The sequence below is a fragment of the Coenobita brevimanus genome, chromosome 65, assembly GCF_032717465.1.
Source record: "Coenobita brevimanus isolate Jiangsu-jjx chromosome 65, ASM3271746v2, whole genome shotgun sequence".
In the NCBI taxonomy this organism is placed as follows: Eukaryota; Metazoa; Arthropoda; class Malacostraca; order Decapoda; family Coenobitidae; genus Coenobita; species Coenobita brevimanus.
Window position 1 is genome coordinate 28,115,065 of NC_137018.1, and position 14,490 is coordinate 28,129,554.

Consider the following 14,490-nt stretch of genomic DNA (forward strand, 5'->3'; position numbering starts at 1 on the left):
AGTGCATATCAGGAAAGGCGAAAATAGACATAAATGATTACTTAAAATATGGAGAAGCATCAGCAAGAGGACACTGCAAAAAACTGCATAAGAAGAGAGGTGATAAAGACGTAAGGAAATTCAGTTTCCCAAACAGAGCAATTGATCAATGGAATGCACTACCGAATGAAATAGTGTGTGCCAAAACAATTCACAAATTTAAGAATATGTACGATAAATATGGTCTAAGACACGGGGCAATACGAGCTTGACTCATTCCTGTAAAGATACAATTAGGTAAGAACAATTAGGTAAGAACGAGAGACAGAGAGAGAGAAGGAGAATGTGCACACACACACACACACACACACCTGTAAAGATACAATTAGGTAAGAACACACACACACACACACACACACACACACACTCTACTCTGTTTGTGGTAAACTTAAGAAATATTTGAAATGTGAAGCACATTACAGTTTTGCTTAGCCAAAATGATGATACTTCCCTTGTATTAATCACTGTGAAAAGCAGGGGGAATCTACCTTTTCCATCCAAAGATGCCATTGCTATAAGAGGATGTGTCTTATGTGAAGGAAAATTCAGTGAAATACACCCTTACTCAAAACAGTTGACATATGCTTTCCAAAAAACTTTCATTCATGTATTAACGTCGTCCCAAAACAAAACTGACTTCCAGGCTTAACAAGTCAGTCTGAAAATAATCCCTTGTCTGCAAATCAAAGCATTGACTAGGACCTGTTTACAGGTAACACATGAATGTACAAACAGGCTGTTAACTGAACAAAGCATATCTTTCAAAGCTGTTAGAAGAATAAATATGCAAACAGCACAGTATGATTTTGCAGAATGCAACGTAGCCAGACATATTAATCCCATTACAGGTTGCCACAAACAATCCACCTCAATGTCACCCTGTCCCCTGCCATTACATTACCCTCCCCCCAGCTCAAACACCCTTCTCCCATATACCTCTCCACTACAACCCTCCTACTCATGCTTCCTCTCTCCCCTTCCACTTCATTCACATACACTCTCTTTGTTAGTCTCTCACTCTATCCACTCACACAACCAAACTATCTCAATGTATTTCTCCTAACACTTTCTATCACATCCACACCACAATACTTCACATCCCTATTTGTCAGTCTCTCTCTCCATGTAACTCCACATATTCCTCTCAAATAACTCATTTCCTCTGCTCTCACTCTTGACTTGTGTCCTTCCAACAGGGTCCAAGCTTTGCTTCTATACATTGGAATTGGTGTCACAATACTACCATGCAGTGCCTTTTTTACTTCCATGTTCACTTCCCTATTGCTTACCACTGCTTTCAATGAATAAGCAACCTTCCTTCCCTGTTGTATCCTTTCAAGTACTTCATCCTCTAAACTTCCATCCTTACTCATCACACTACCCAAGTACTGTACATAAATGCAATCACATTCTTCATTTCCTCACTGTTCAGACTCGCTGTACATTCAATGACTTTACTTCTCTTGCAGACCACAACTTTACTCTTCCTCACATTCACCTTTAGATTCCTTTTCTTACAAACCCTCCCAAACTCATTCACCAAGCCTTGCAGCTCCCCTTTGTCTTCACTTAACCCAGTAACTGCTGTATACAGCCTGGGCTGTTCTGAATGCGACTGCTCAATACAGCCGTGGCTGCGCAGGTGAATTTCGAATATAGTGCCATGGTGACCAAGGCCAATCCATGCAAGCATATTTGAGCCTTCTAAACTGAAACCGAAAAAGAAACGAAAACCATACATTCCAGTAGGAAATCAGACACTTCGATGTTCATCCATGGCTTTACCAAGGTAAATATTGAGCAAATATTTCGTTACTATATACTTAGGCATGTGTTCTCTCAATTCCTAAGACAAAATTTGTCCTTTGGGGAAATTTCATTTTTACCCCTATGTCTGCGCACCACGGATACCTCCAAAAAACGCCATGAACAGTTAACGGGCTAACAATGCAGTATCATCTGCAAACAACAGAACAGGAAGTTTCCAAACGTTGCCCTCTCTTATTAGGACCATTCCAACATCCTCTACCCTACCTTGTATCTCCTTTATAACTCCATCCATATACAGACTGAACAACCATGGAGACGTGACACATCTCTGTTTCAATCCACCTTTCAGACAGAGAAATTTACTCAATTCACCATCTACGTATTGAAGCCCTGGTGATCTTGTCCCCGCTGTGGAGACCCATATACAGTACATCTTCTTAGGAAGAGATGATTGGTGATTTGAGTAAAGGATACCACCAGCTTTAAAACAGTACTTGGTGAAATTGCTATAATCATAGAATAAGTGAGAAAATGGTGGTTTTCAAAATGGCTGCCACCGGGGTCTTTCAGGACTATAAAAGCTTACAATTTCTAATAGAAATGTAGTACCTGGAAGACTATTATTGGGTTTCCAGGCACAGCCAGCACGATGGTACCTATAGGAAATCAATATGACCTTCCGTAGTACCCAAAATCCAAGATGGCCACAATCTGGACCCTCTACAAACAAAAAATCGTATATATATCTTTGAAAGAAACATCATGACTGGATGATTTTTATGTGAATTATGAGGGTTTCAGGCACCGCCAACATGATAGTACCTTTAGTGATTCGATATCACCACATTTGATACCCAAAATTCAAGATGGCCACAAATAAGCAAACATAAACATAGGTAAGTATTTATTCAAAGACATTTCCCAGTCATACAGATATCAATACAATGTGAAGCTCATTCCGTGAACATATGACTTAATCATGACTGAAAGCTGGCATTTTCACTTATTTTGACAAACTGACTCTCGTTTATGACAACACATTATACATCTGACACCAGCCTTTTTGCACTAACATCGCATCGAGCCACACTTGTCAATGCAATTACAAATGACTAGCATTCTTTGGGGTAATGGATTCAGGCACTTTTCAGGTAGCAGTGTGTTACTGTCTTTCACCCATCCATATTTGGTCGGGTCTGTGGCAGGGTGGGCAACATCAAGAGGGTATAGAACTACAGACAGAGTAAAATGCTCCTCTGAAGTTGCCACAAATTGCACCTGAAGTTGGTTCCAGGGCTTCCAACGATTTCGGTGTCGGAGCTCGCAGTTGGACTTCCACATGGAGCTGGACGAATGTTCGTGATTTGGGTTTGCTCTTCGCACCAGCCCACAACTGAATGAGATACTCCTCAGCTTTCATTAAGATCTCATCAGTGACAGTGTCAGACTCTGCAAAATCAGCCAAGTAATCAACTTTGGATCACATGACAGAGACACATGTTTGGTACCTATCTTACTCATTGAATCATCTCCAGTCAATACATGTGCCTTCATGATGACTTTAGATAGTCTTTCTCCCAGTTTATCTGCAAATGTGTGTAGTGGTATATGATACTGTTGCTCACCGGTGCCGAACTCTACCCACAATTCTTGGAGGCCTCGCTTTCAAAAATGTTGAACATAATGAAGCAGGCGTGCTACTATGTCTGTGTCATTGGAGACTACTAGCAGCTGGCTACTTTCCCGATCCACCTCCCATGCACAATGCATCATTATGCGATCATCGGTTTCTTCCACATCCCATGTCAATTCGTCAATAGGTTCTCTAGTTTCAGAAGGCTGTTGGGTGGATGGCCTTCCAGAGTGCAAAAACTCTGCTGACACAACACCATCATCTGTGACTCATCCACCAAGCACAACATCCAATGTCACCAGCTCAGGAGTCAAGACGAGATCGCGAATGAGTTGCGGCAGCATAGTTTTGTTGACTGAGGAGGTCCAGAACATTTGTTGGGGTATTGGGACACCTGCAGTGAGCTCAATAAGGTCAACGGATTCAACTCCACTGGCGCGATGCAGCCTTTCTCCACCCTTAACAAATGACTCTAAGTAGCTGTCAAACACGACATGGAGGCTGGACCTGGAACAAACAGAGCAGCCCGCTGATAGCACACAATTGATTGCACTTTCGAATGTTCCAAATGAAGCAAAGTTTGGAAAGAAACGTATTTTCGACATGAAGTCTGATATAATGGTTGCATCTCTGGCAGGAAAGCGGAACTCATCGCCTGTTAAGCTCTTCTCCAAGTCTGCGATAAACACATTTTTGTCAGGCTTGGAAGAAGATCGCCTTCAAACAGAGATGAATCGGGCAGGATATCATGGGCATAGACAGATTCAAGTTCCATGCCTCACTCTGTCACAATTTTGATGTCGCGCTGAGCCGCTGCTATCATTTATGATGTCACAGCAGAAGTTGCACTGACATCAGTGGATGGTTTGCTGTCAAGTTGATGTAGTTTCCTCTACGATATAGTTTTTCGGTCTTGTCAACAAACCTCTCTCTCCAGCATTCTCTTACCAGTTGATCCCCATTCACTTGCACTTGGAGCAGCCAGACGGCCACTTCATCCAGTGCCAGGTGCTTAGTGATTAGACTGTGCAATTTGATGGCAGAAGCCTTGATGATGTAAGGGTTACCCCTGTTTCGCACAGAGTCCAGGAGCTCTGAAACGTTTTCATTCAGCTAATGAGCTTTGCATCCAGTAAGTTCATGATGAACCCTTACCGATTCACTATGATTTATCGATGCATCATTCATAATATCCCTGAAGTTGTTTGAGATGAGAATTTCGTGGAAAATGAGTTGCCACTCGAACATGACCCTCAGACTTCTTGTTTGGCCAACAATGCCACCAGCATTTTTTGATGCCCTCTGGATGGATTGTTCTAGCTTCATATCCAGTGCAACAGTGTTGAAGTAACCATCAACTTGATCCTTCTTGACAAACTGACCGTGCATGAACCACTGAAAAACATCCGGATGAGTTGCTTCTACGGCTTTCGTGGATTCAAGGTAAAACATGCCATAGCTAAAGTAACTGATGCAGTTGCTCTCTTGGAAGATTGGCAGAGATGCTTCCACAGAAGCTATGTGTTGAGGGAAATTTCCTTCTTGATCTGATGCAACCGCATGCTTGATAGTAGCAGCCATCTGCTGAAACAATTGCAAGTACTGACACACCCCAAATTTTGTGCAGCATTCTTCCAGAAAACACTCAAATTGTTCATGGAGATTCGATGATTGGTCAAATAGTTCTGCAAACTTCTCAGTGGGTCTTTCCTTTGCACATAGAGCTCTCTGTACTTCATGTGCACATTCTATGAATTCGTCAGTGATACTGAGATCATTCTGCACCAACCACTCCCAGAATGCTTCCCATGCCACAGAGTTGAGAAGACCTGAGAAAATCATGATTTCATGGAAGGAACATATGTAATGACTTCCTTCCAGAACTGAGTTCAGGGTCAGTTTTCCGAACACTTGTGTCCCAACAAGAGCATCATCAATGCCTGATCCTCTCATATAACGTCCAGCACACTTCAGCAGATCTTCACCCAGCAAAACATCCCCATCATGCCATGTACATACATCAAAGAATTCATTCGGCTCAGCCATCATGATGTCAGACACAGTGTGAAAGATGCCTTCGTCACAGAATACAGGTATGAGTGACTGAGATGGGCCGAGTTGCCATAGGATACTCTGGAAATTTTGAAGGCCCTTGCATACAATTGCATAATCAGTGACTGGCAAAGGGATGACAGGCATAATGCCCACTCACATCAGCGGCATCAAGCAGTAGACAGAAGAGCATGGGAGCCGCCCCATGAGGGCATACTATAACCAGTAAAACCACTCTGCTGACCAAACCTCAAGAGAGATATTAGAAATTCTCGCTTATCTGCAACATGGAAAGTGGATGCGCAGTCAAATCTGGAGATGATTCCTGTTTCCTCCATAACTCTGAAAGGGGATGGGAGCACAGGTTTAATTGATGATTTTGGGTGACAAGGCACCTCTTGGTGTGGTAGTTTTTCAGGTAAATGCACACTGCTCTTCTCCAAGTTCATGTCAGATACTCTTGGTTTTGAATCTGGCGGAGAGATGGCTTCTTGATACAGCATCTGCATGGTGACACGGCTAGACTCAGTGCCTGAGGTGGACGATCAATCACTAAAGTCACCATTGTCCATTGCTTCAAAGGTGCATGTATCTCGTGTGAAGGTGCTGGGAAGTGGGACTTCTCCATTGGACTTTGCAACTACATAGTCAGTGGGCAGGCACCTGGATCTCCTCACATCATTATAGCTCAAGTGACACCTAATTGATTTGTCACTGTCAAAACCTCTCGGCACTTTCCATACTGATACTGGCCGAATGCTACAGTCAGTGGAGTTCTCTTTGAACCATGGTATAGCTGACTATACATGATCTGAAAAAGACAGTTTAGCTGGTTGTGTTGGTTCCTGACAGCCCATTCAACATATGAGTTACTATCATCTGGACTGGCATGGTTGTCTCTGTCGACATCCATCTCGCTGTCGCAGTCATGATCACCATTCATAATATTCAGCATATCAATCTTGAGCATGTGTGATTGTTAAATACTGAATAGTGCTACAATGAAGGCCAGTAATTGGTCTGGCATAGGAGCAGTCTTGCACAACTCTTTCAATTCCTTTCCATCACAAAAGTGGTCATCCAGTTTGAAATCAACTTTCTCCAAAGCTTCTTCGAGAATTTCACCAGCTGACCTGACTACATTTGTATTTCGAAGTTTTTTGGCGAGGTCTTCTACAGTTATACCAGCTGAGAAGCACATCTCGGGTTCGTTAACCCAGTGGCTCAGACAGAAATGTATTTTGTTTCCATAATAATCTGCATGATGTTTCTTCATACCTTTGTTTTACACCTCTAAACTGCCGCCCTTGTTCATCATAATTTCTCTAATTTTGGTCATTGTAAACCCATATCCATCCTCAATAAGCGGACCTAGTTCAGAGATAACGTCCATGAAGAAATCACATTTGGGCAAAGCTCTGGATTCACACAGGAATTCTGTGGTATGTGACTAGACACATAGTGCTTGAAAGAGATGTTACGACAATACAAGTTGGCAGCATTTACGTCTTCAGGACCATTCAAGTCTCCACATCCGACATACACATCATCTTCGCGATATCGCATCGCTTCAAGGAACTGTTTTGCACTTTCAGCCATGCACAGACGTAATTTGCCCCGTACTTGCATTCCTTTCCTTTTTAGCTGCACTCAGTCACTTCCACACATGGCACAGTATATAATATAGTTGGGGTCGACATTTGTACTGGTCCTGGACGAGGTATCATGGAGCTGCGTGGATGGCTTGTGGGCAATCTAGTATGATTCTTCTGGGTTCTTCGGGAATGGTTGATAAATTTCTTATATCGGTGTAACTCTTACAGCAGGAATAGGTATTATGATACTTGAACTCTGCATCAGGTCCAAGCAGTCTTAACCTTTTGTGAACTTCGTTATTCTTAAGCTACTTCTTCATGGACACGTTTCCTGCCTATTGCACCACCATAGAGCTTTTCGGGGAACTTACCTTTTTATTGGCAGATGATACATCTGTCAGGCTGAAGGGCTGGAGTTGGCTGGGAAATACGTAAGTTAATTCCTGTATCATCGTCCATGTTGAAGGCTTGTTACAAAACTTGACCACAGAATTCCCATCAATTAGGATTCCAATACCCAAAAAGACACAAATGGACATTAGTAACTATGGCAGAATAGAGCACACAATGACGAGATGAACGAAGAGTGAATACATGTATAATATATAAACCAACTATAATTATGGAACAAATATCAGGACTTTCAAGGTCTGCTTAACATCACACTGCCAAGCAGACATTTACAAAAAAACAGAAATAGTAAAATGCAGGAAGTACTGCTATATTCCAGCATTGTCAAAATTTTGACAACTTTCATGTTAGCTATGGATTTTAGAAGACAGCCATCTTGAATTTGAGTATCAAATGTTGTGATATCAAATCAGTAAAGGTACTGTCGTGTCAGAAGTGCCTGAAAACCTCATAATTAACATAAAAAATCGTCAGTCATGGTGTTTCTTTCAAAAGATACACGACTTTTTTGTTTGGGGAGGGTCCGGTTGGTGGCCATGACTTCAGGTACTACGCAAGGTCATACTGATTTCCTATAGGCACCATTGTGTCGGCTGTGCCTGAAAACCCCATAATAGTCTTCCAGGTACTACATTTCTATTAGAAATTGTTGGCCTTTATAGTCCTGAAAGACCCTAGTGGCAGCCATTTTGAAAACCGACATTTTCTCATGTGTGCTATGATTCTAGCAATTCCACCTAGTACTGTTTTGAAACTGGTGGTATCCCTTACTCAAATCACCAGCCAAAGTCTCTTCCTAAGGAGATTTATATGGGTCTCTACAACAGGGACTGGATTATGGTGCCCTCATACATACTCTTCATGGCATAAATACAACAGCTACCCAATTACTCCATATATTCTCAGTACAGTATTATCCACATTCAGTGTCTCAATCCACTCTGTCATATGCTTTCCCCAAATCAATGAAGGCCACATACTTCTGTTCCTTCTCTGGAAACTTTTTTACTAAACACTTTTGGATGAATTGATCCACACAGCCTCATCCCCTCCTAAAACCTCCCTAGCTGTGTTGTCTAGGTGAAGATGAAGGGGAGCTGCAAGGCTTGGTGGATGAGTTTGGGAATGTGTGTATGACATGGAATCTAAAGGTGAATGTGGGGAGGAGTAAAGTTATGGTCTTCGAGAGAAATGAAGTCAGTGAATGTACAGTGAGGTTGGATGAGGAGGAAATGGAAAAAATGAGTGCATTTAAGTACCTGGGTACTGCGATGAGTAAGGATGAAAGTTTAGAGGGTGAAGTGCTTGAAAGTGTACAACAAACAAGGAAGGTTGCTGGTTCCTTGGAAGCAGTGATATGAAACAGGGAAGTGACCATGGAAGTGAAAAAGTTACTACATGACAGTATTGTTATACCAACTCTAATGTATGGAAGTGAAGCTTGGACCTTGTTAGAGGGACAAAAGTTGAAAGCGAGAGCAGTGGAAATGAGTTAAGCCTCTGTCACACATACGTGACTCAAGGTCTGACCGCAGCGCGACTCAAGGTCGCGTCCTGGTTGGTTCCCACACCTGCTCACAACTGCGTCATGATCGTGACTGAGTCACAAATGCCTCACGATCGGTTGTGACGTCCTCATGAATGCGACAAGATTGTGAGGCAACTGCGAGGTAATGGAGCTATGAGTCTTCAAATTTGAAATTTAACGGATTTTTGTCAGCCACGCCCGTGACACGACCGCCCACGAACACAACACAACTGTTGTCACGAATCAATTCGCGACATTTCCCTTTTGTGAGAAGCCACGAACTATTAGTGGAAAACTCACTGTGTATCGCTCAGCTAACCGTTTCTCCCTCCATTTCGGGGTATACTTTCCAAAACATTCGTCACTGTTTTCAAAAGTGACCGATTTAATGCACTTCACTGAGTGCTGTACTGAGCGATACTATTGTTCTTTATTGTTCGTCTCTGCTTGCCTCTGACCGTTAGAAAATGCAGCCTACAACTCCCTTTTGTTCCCACGACTTACTTAGTCTAGTTGTTGCTGTGACGGAGAGAGGTCCTGTGCTCCAGAAGTGTGAGAGGTCAGCTAGCACCCAGGCTCCACAGAGTACAGTTAATCCAAACTCCCACCCCCTGGGTGATACATAGCATTCATCGACTGGTATTTCCTTTTTGTATAATCCTAGTTTTAAGAGTTTAGTTAAGGTGTTTTTTTCCTAGGCGTAAGTATTTAGCTTCTGTGTGAGTGAGTGAGTGCGTCTCATTAATTTGATTTGAATTGTAACGTTAAATTTATATAGCTCCTAGCTTGCATAAACGTTTGCTTTCATAACTGGTACTTAGATCAGTCTTGTTGTATTAACTTAAAATCCGTTGTGCCATAGGAGTTAAGCATCAGCAAGGACCTGATTATTATTATTAGTATTAGTTATTTATTGTCAGGGGTGAAGTAACTTTCTCCAGAGGCTAACAGTACTAATTCAGCATTCTTTACTGCATACGGGTATCAAGCTCGTAAGCAAAACACCTGGAGCAGAAAAGATACTGCCAAGTCTGGGAAGCCGTCTCAGACTGAATCCCAGCACCAAGGCCGTTCTCAGAATAATGGCCAAGGTCCAAAACCGCAGTGGAACGACCAGGGGCAAAACCTCAGAAACCTGAGTGGAAGAGGTACAACAAGTACCCTAACCAGCAGCAGTATCAGCCACGCAACCGACCGTCGGGACAAACTTTTTCACCACCAGCTCAAAAGAGGCAGGAAGCGAATGCAGCCTTCATTCCTCAGCAGCAGCCTGGTGGTCACGTCCCTACCAGTGTGGGTACTTCCCCACAGTTCACTAGTCCCACAGTGACAGTGAACCCCCCTCCACAGATGGCCAATGTTCCATCTCCTTATAATTCTCAAGGCACAATGTTTGCTGCATCAATTCAGCAGCCTCATGAGTGGCTAGCTGCTTCCTCCACAGGCCCCACCACAGGTGACAGTACCTTCCTTGTACAGCCAGGGTTTGTGGGAGGCATTCCTGTGAAGGTCCTGAGAGACAATGGTTCCTCAGGTTGCTCTGTTAAGCAGAGTTTAGTTCGGCCTGAGCAGTACACAGGTCGACAGATCCATGCAAACCTTATTGATGGATCAGTGAGATTGTTCCCTGAGGCATGTATCCAGGTGGCATCTCCATTTTATACTGGTACGACACTTGCAGTTGTCATGCCAGAACCTTTATTTGACCTCATCATTGGAAATATTCAAGGAGTCAAGGATAGTTGCTCCGATGATGGCGCTACTCAGACTTCGGCTGCTGCGGTAACACGAGCCATGACTGAGGCTCCAGATTGTGTCACCCCAGTGATCATTGAATCGCTGCAAGATCTGATGTGTAGTCAACTTGTTGTACAAGAACAACATTCTGACCCGACACTTGCTGCCATGCGGAACAAACAAAAGGGTCGAGTGATTAAGTATTCATGGGGAAGTTGAACCAAGTTCCTTCGCAAACAAGGACGGCTCTACCGTGAGTCACGAACACCCGAGGGCGAGGTTCGACAGCAGTTTGTCGTCCCCGCCAAGTACCGCCAAGCAGTGTTAGAATGGGGTCATTGTTCAGTCTCAGGAGGTCACATGGGCAAAAGGAAGACCCAGGGCCATATCCGAGCTGACTTTTTCTGGCCAGGGATGGGACGAGACATAGATAGTTTTGTCCGTTCCTGCAGTGTGTGCCAAAGTATCACCACTAATCAGGGACATGCCCTTCCTGTGCCATTTGTAACCACACCCGTAATCTCTGAGACAGTTGAGAGACAGGGTAGTGGCGAAGTGGGTGCAGACCTGATGTCTCGCCTACTAACTGCTGACTAACATGAGCAGTTGTTGTATGCTGGGTTCCGTGATAGGCATCCTCTGTCGGGAATTTAGGAATAATTCCTCCCATTTTCTATTTTAGTTGGTGATGGGTGAATAATATTTCACCAGGGTTTCCAACTTTTATTTGAGTAATCCAAGGACCAGCCTGGTTCCCAGTCAAAAGTGTAGACCTGACGTCTCACTTGTTGGCCCCACAGGACACATTATTTCCAGGGCCTGTACATACATATTATGTACCATAAGTTAAGGGGGAAGTTGAGAGGCGACTCGAGGCTATGGAAGACCCGAGTTTGCACAAGGATTCTCAGCTCCCCGATACTAATATAAGTATTATAGGTTAAGGGGGAGTTCGAGAGAGAACTCCGCAGAGGCGACATGAGGCTATGGAAGACCCAAGTTTGCACAAGGATTCTCAGCTCTCCGATACTAATATAAGTACTGTAGGTTAAGGCACTTCCTCCCATTTTCTATTTTAGTGTGATGGGCGAATAATATTTCACCAGGATAGGCATCCTCTGTCGGAAATTTAGGAATAAAGGTTGAGGACCCGTGTGCAGTTCGAGGCCATGGAAGACCCGAGTTTGCACAAGGATTCTCAACTTGCCGACCATAATCGTGTGCTATAATTAATGGCGACCTCGAATGTACGTCGTAGCACTGACTGCTAGGCAGAGAGAGTAATTGTAACATAATAAAATTTTGTCTCATTGACACTTTTGATGCTCCACCTCAATTGGTTTTGCAGGTTCAGCAATGGGTGTAGCAGATTTGCTGTGCGGACCAGCTGATCGTCTGCCGCACGCGCCGCCTCTTCTCTGCCTTCGTCGTCGCCATATTATTATTTACTGTGTCATTTTACACGTAGGTACAGTTATACTACAACTGTCACACCTACACCATGTATTACATACACCACGCTACACAACAATTAGTTGTCAGTGTAAATGTAGCGAATTTTCGCTCAGTTGACCTGAGTGCAGGATTTTCACCGTCGTCACGGAGTTTTTCCCTCAAGCTTGCTTCTGTTAACGTAAATACGAGGTTTTTTCGCTCACTGGCGACTGTGACTTTCTCCTGTAGCAGGATAGCACACACACCACAGTGTGAATCTTGTGTGACTGAGTTAGGATGTGTACATATATATATATATATCCACAAATTTTTTCCCATAAGGAAAAAATTTAATTTTGTAAGGGCGTAATGTCACGAATCAATTCGCGACATTTCCCTTTTGTGAGAAGCCATGAACTATTAGTGGAAAACTCACTGTGTATCGCTCAGCTAACCGTTTCTCCCTCCATTTCGGGGGTATACTTTCCAAAACATTCGTCACTGTTTTCAAAAGTGACCGATTTAATGCACTTCACTGAGTGCTGTACTGAGCGATACTATTGTTCTTTATTGTTTGTCTCTGCTTGCCTCTGACCGTTAGAAAATGCGGCCTACAACTCCCTTTTGTTCCCACGACTTACTTAGTCTAGTTGTTGCTGTGACGGAGAGAGGTCCTGTGCTCCAGAAGTGTGAGAGGTCAGCTAGCACCCAGGCTCCACAGAGTACAGTTAATCCAAACTCCCACTCCCCGGGTGATACATAGCATTCATCGACTGGTATTTCCTTTTTGTATAATCCTAGTTTTAAGAGTTTAGTTAAGGTGTTTTTTTCCTAGGCATAAGTATTTAGCTTCTGTGTGAGTGAGTGAGTGCATCTCATTAATTTGATTTGAATTGTAACGTTAAATTTATTTTTTTGTAATCAATAAATTTAACAGTTCTTTTTCTTGAGCTTAATGTAAAGTAAAATCTTGTTTCATTTCTCCAAATTAAGCTTATTTTCCACATAGCTCCTAGCTTGCATAAACGTTTGCTTTCGTAACTGGTACTTAGACCAGTCTTGTTGTATTAACTTAAAATCCGTTGTGCCATAGGAGTTAAGCATCAGCAAGGACCTGATTATTATTATTAGTATTAGTTATTTATTGTCAGGGGTGAAGTAACTTTCTCTAGAGGCTAACAGTACTAATTCAGCATTTGTGAGTAATTAGTCTCTGCTGTGTACTGTTGAGAAAGTTTTTTAATTTCTCGTTCTCAGAGAATCGTGCACAAGCCAGCGTAAAGTAATCGTTGCTTGATGTAGCAAGACAATCATTGTCTCTGCTCTTCAATATTATTGAATATTATTATCAATTAAATAATATTTAAGCATTTATTTCAAAATTACCGTGGAAATATAAAAACCCCGTGACAACTGTGTGATGCTGTGATCGCATGGATACAACGTCCACCTGGGAGTCATAGAAGCCAGGGTTCATCTCTAAGACGGCGCGATCAGGACTGGTGGAATCATGGCCTGTGAGTCATAGGAGCCCGGGTTCATTCCTGGAGGTGTAGACTTTTATTTTAAGAAACTCCTGCAGCCAACACAGGTACGTACCTGAGTCCAGTGAGTGACTGCCCAGGGTCGACCCCTGGCTGGCTGTGTTTCTACCCCCTGGGGGTAAGGAGGTTTCAAGAATACTCCCCCAGTATCCCTGCTTGTCATACGAGGCTACTAAAAAGGTTGGTGGTGGGTTAGTGCCCCACCCCGTAAAAAGAACTAACTAAACAAGTGAATAAAGTGCCTCGGACCAGGACGGACCATACATTGACGACTAAGGAACACACAAAGGACATTCTGAGGGTGGGAACGTGGAATGTGAGAGGAGTGAATGATAAAGTGAGAGAGAGAGAGGTTGTTCAGGTGCTTGAGGATGCAAGAGTGGGTATATGTGGATTGACTGAAACTAAATGGTAATGTGGATTGGCTGAAACTAAATGGTAATGTGAAAGGGTGAGAGAATGGAAATATGGTTTAGGTATATGTGCGGGAGTTAATGAGAAAGCGAGGGCAAGAGAGGGAGTATGTCTGAAGATAAGCAAGAAATGGAAGGAGAATATAAGAGAGTAGGGAACAGTGGGTGCAAGGATTGTATGGGTGAGGATGAAAGTAGGTATACAAGCGTGGGCGATTGTATGTGTGTATGCTCCGACAGAGGACCGAGTGGTAAGAGTGAAATATGAGGTTTGGGTGAAAGTAAAAGCATGTATGGACAAATTTGAGAGGAGCGAAAGAGTGCTTTTGATTGG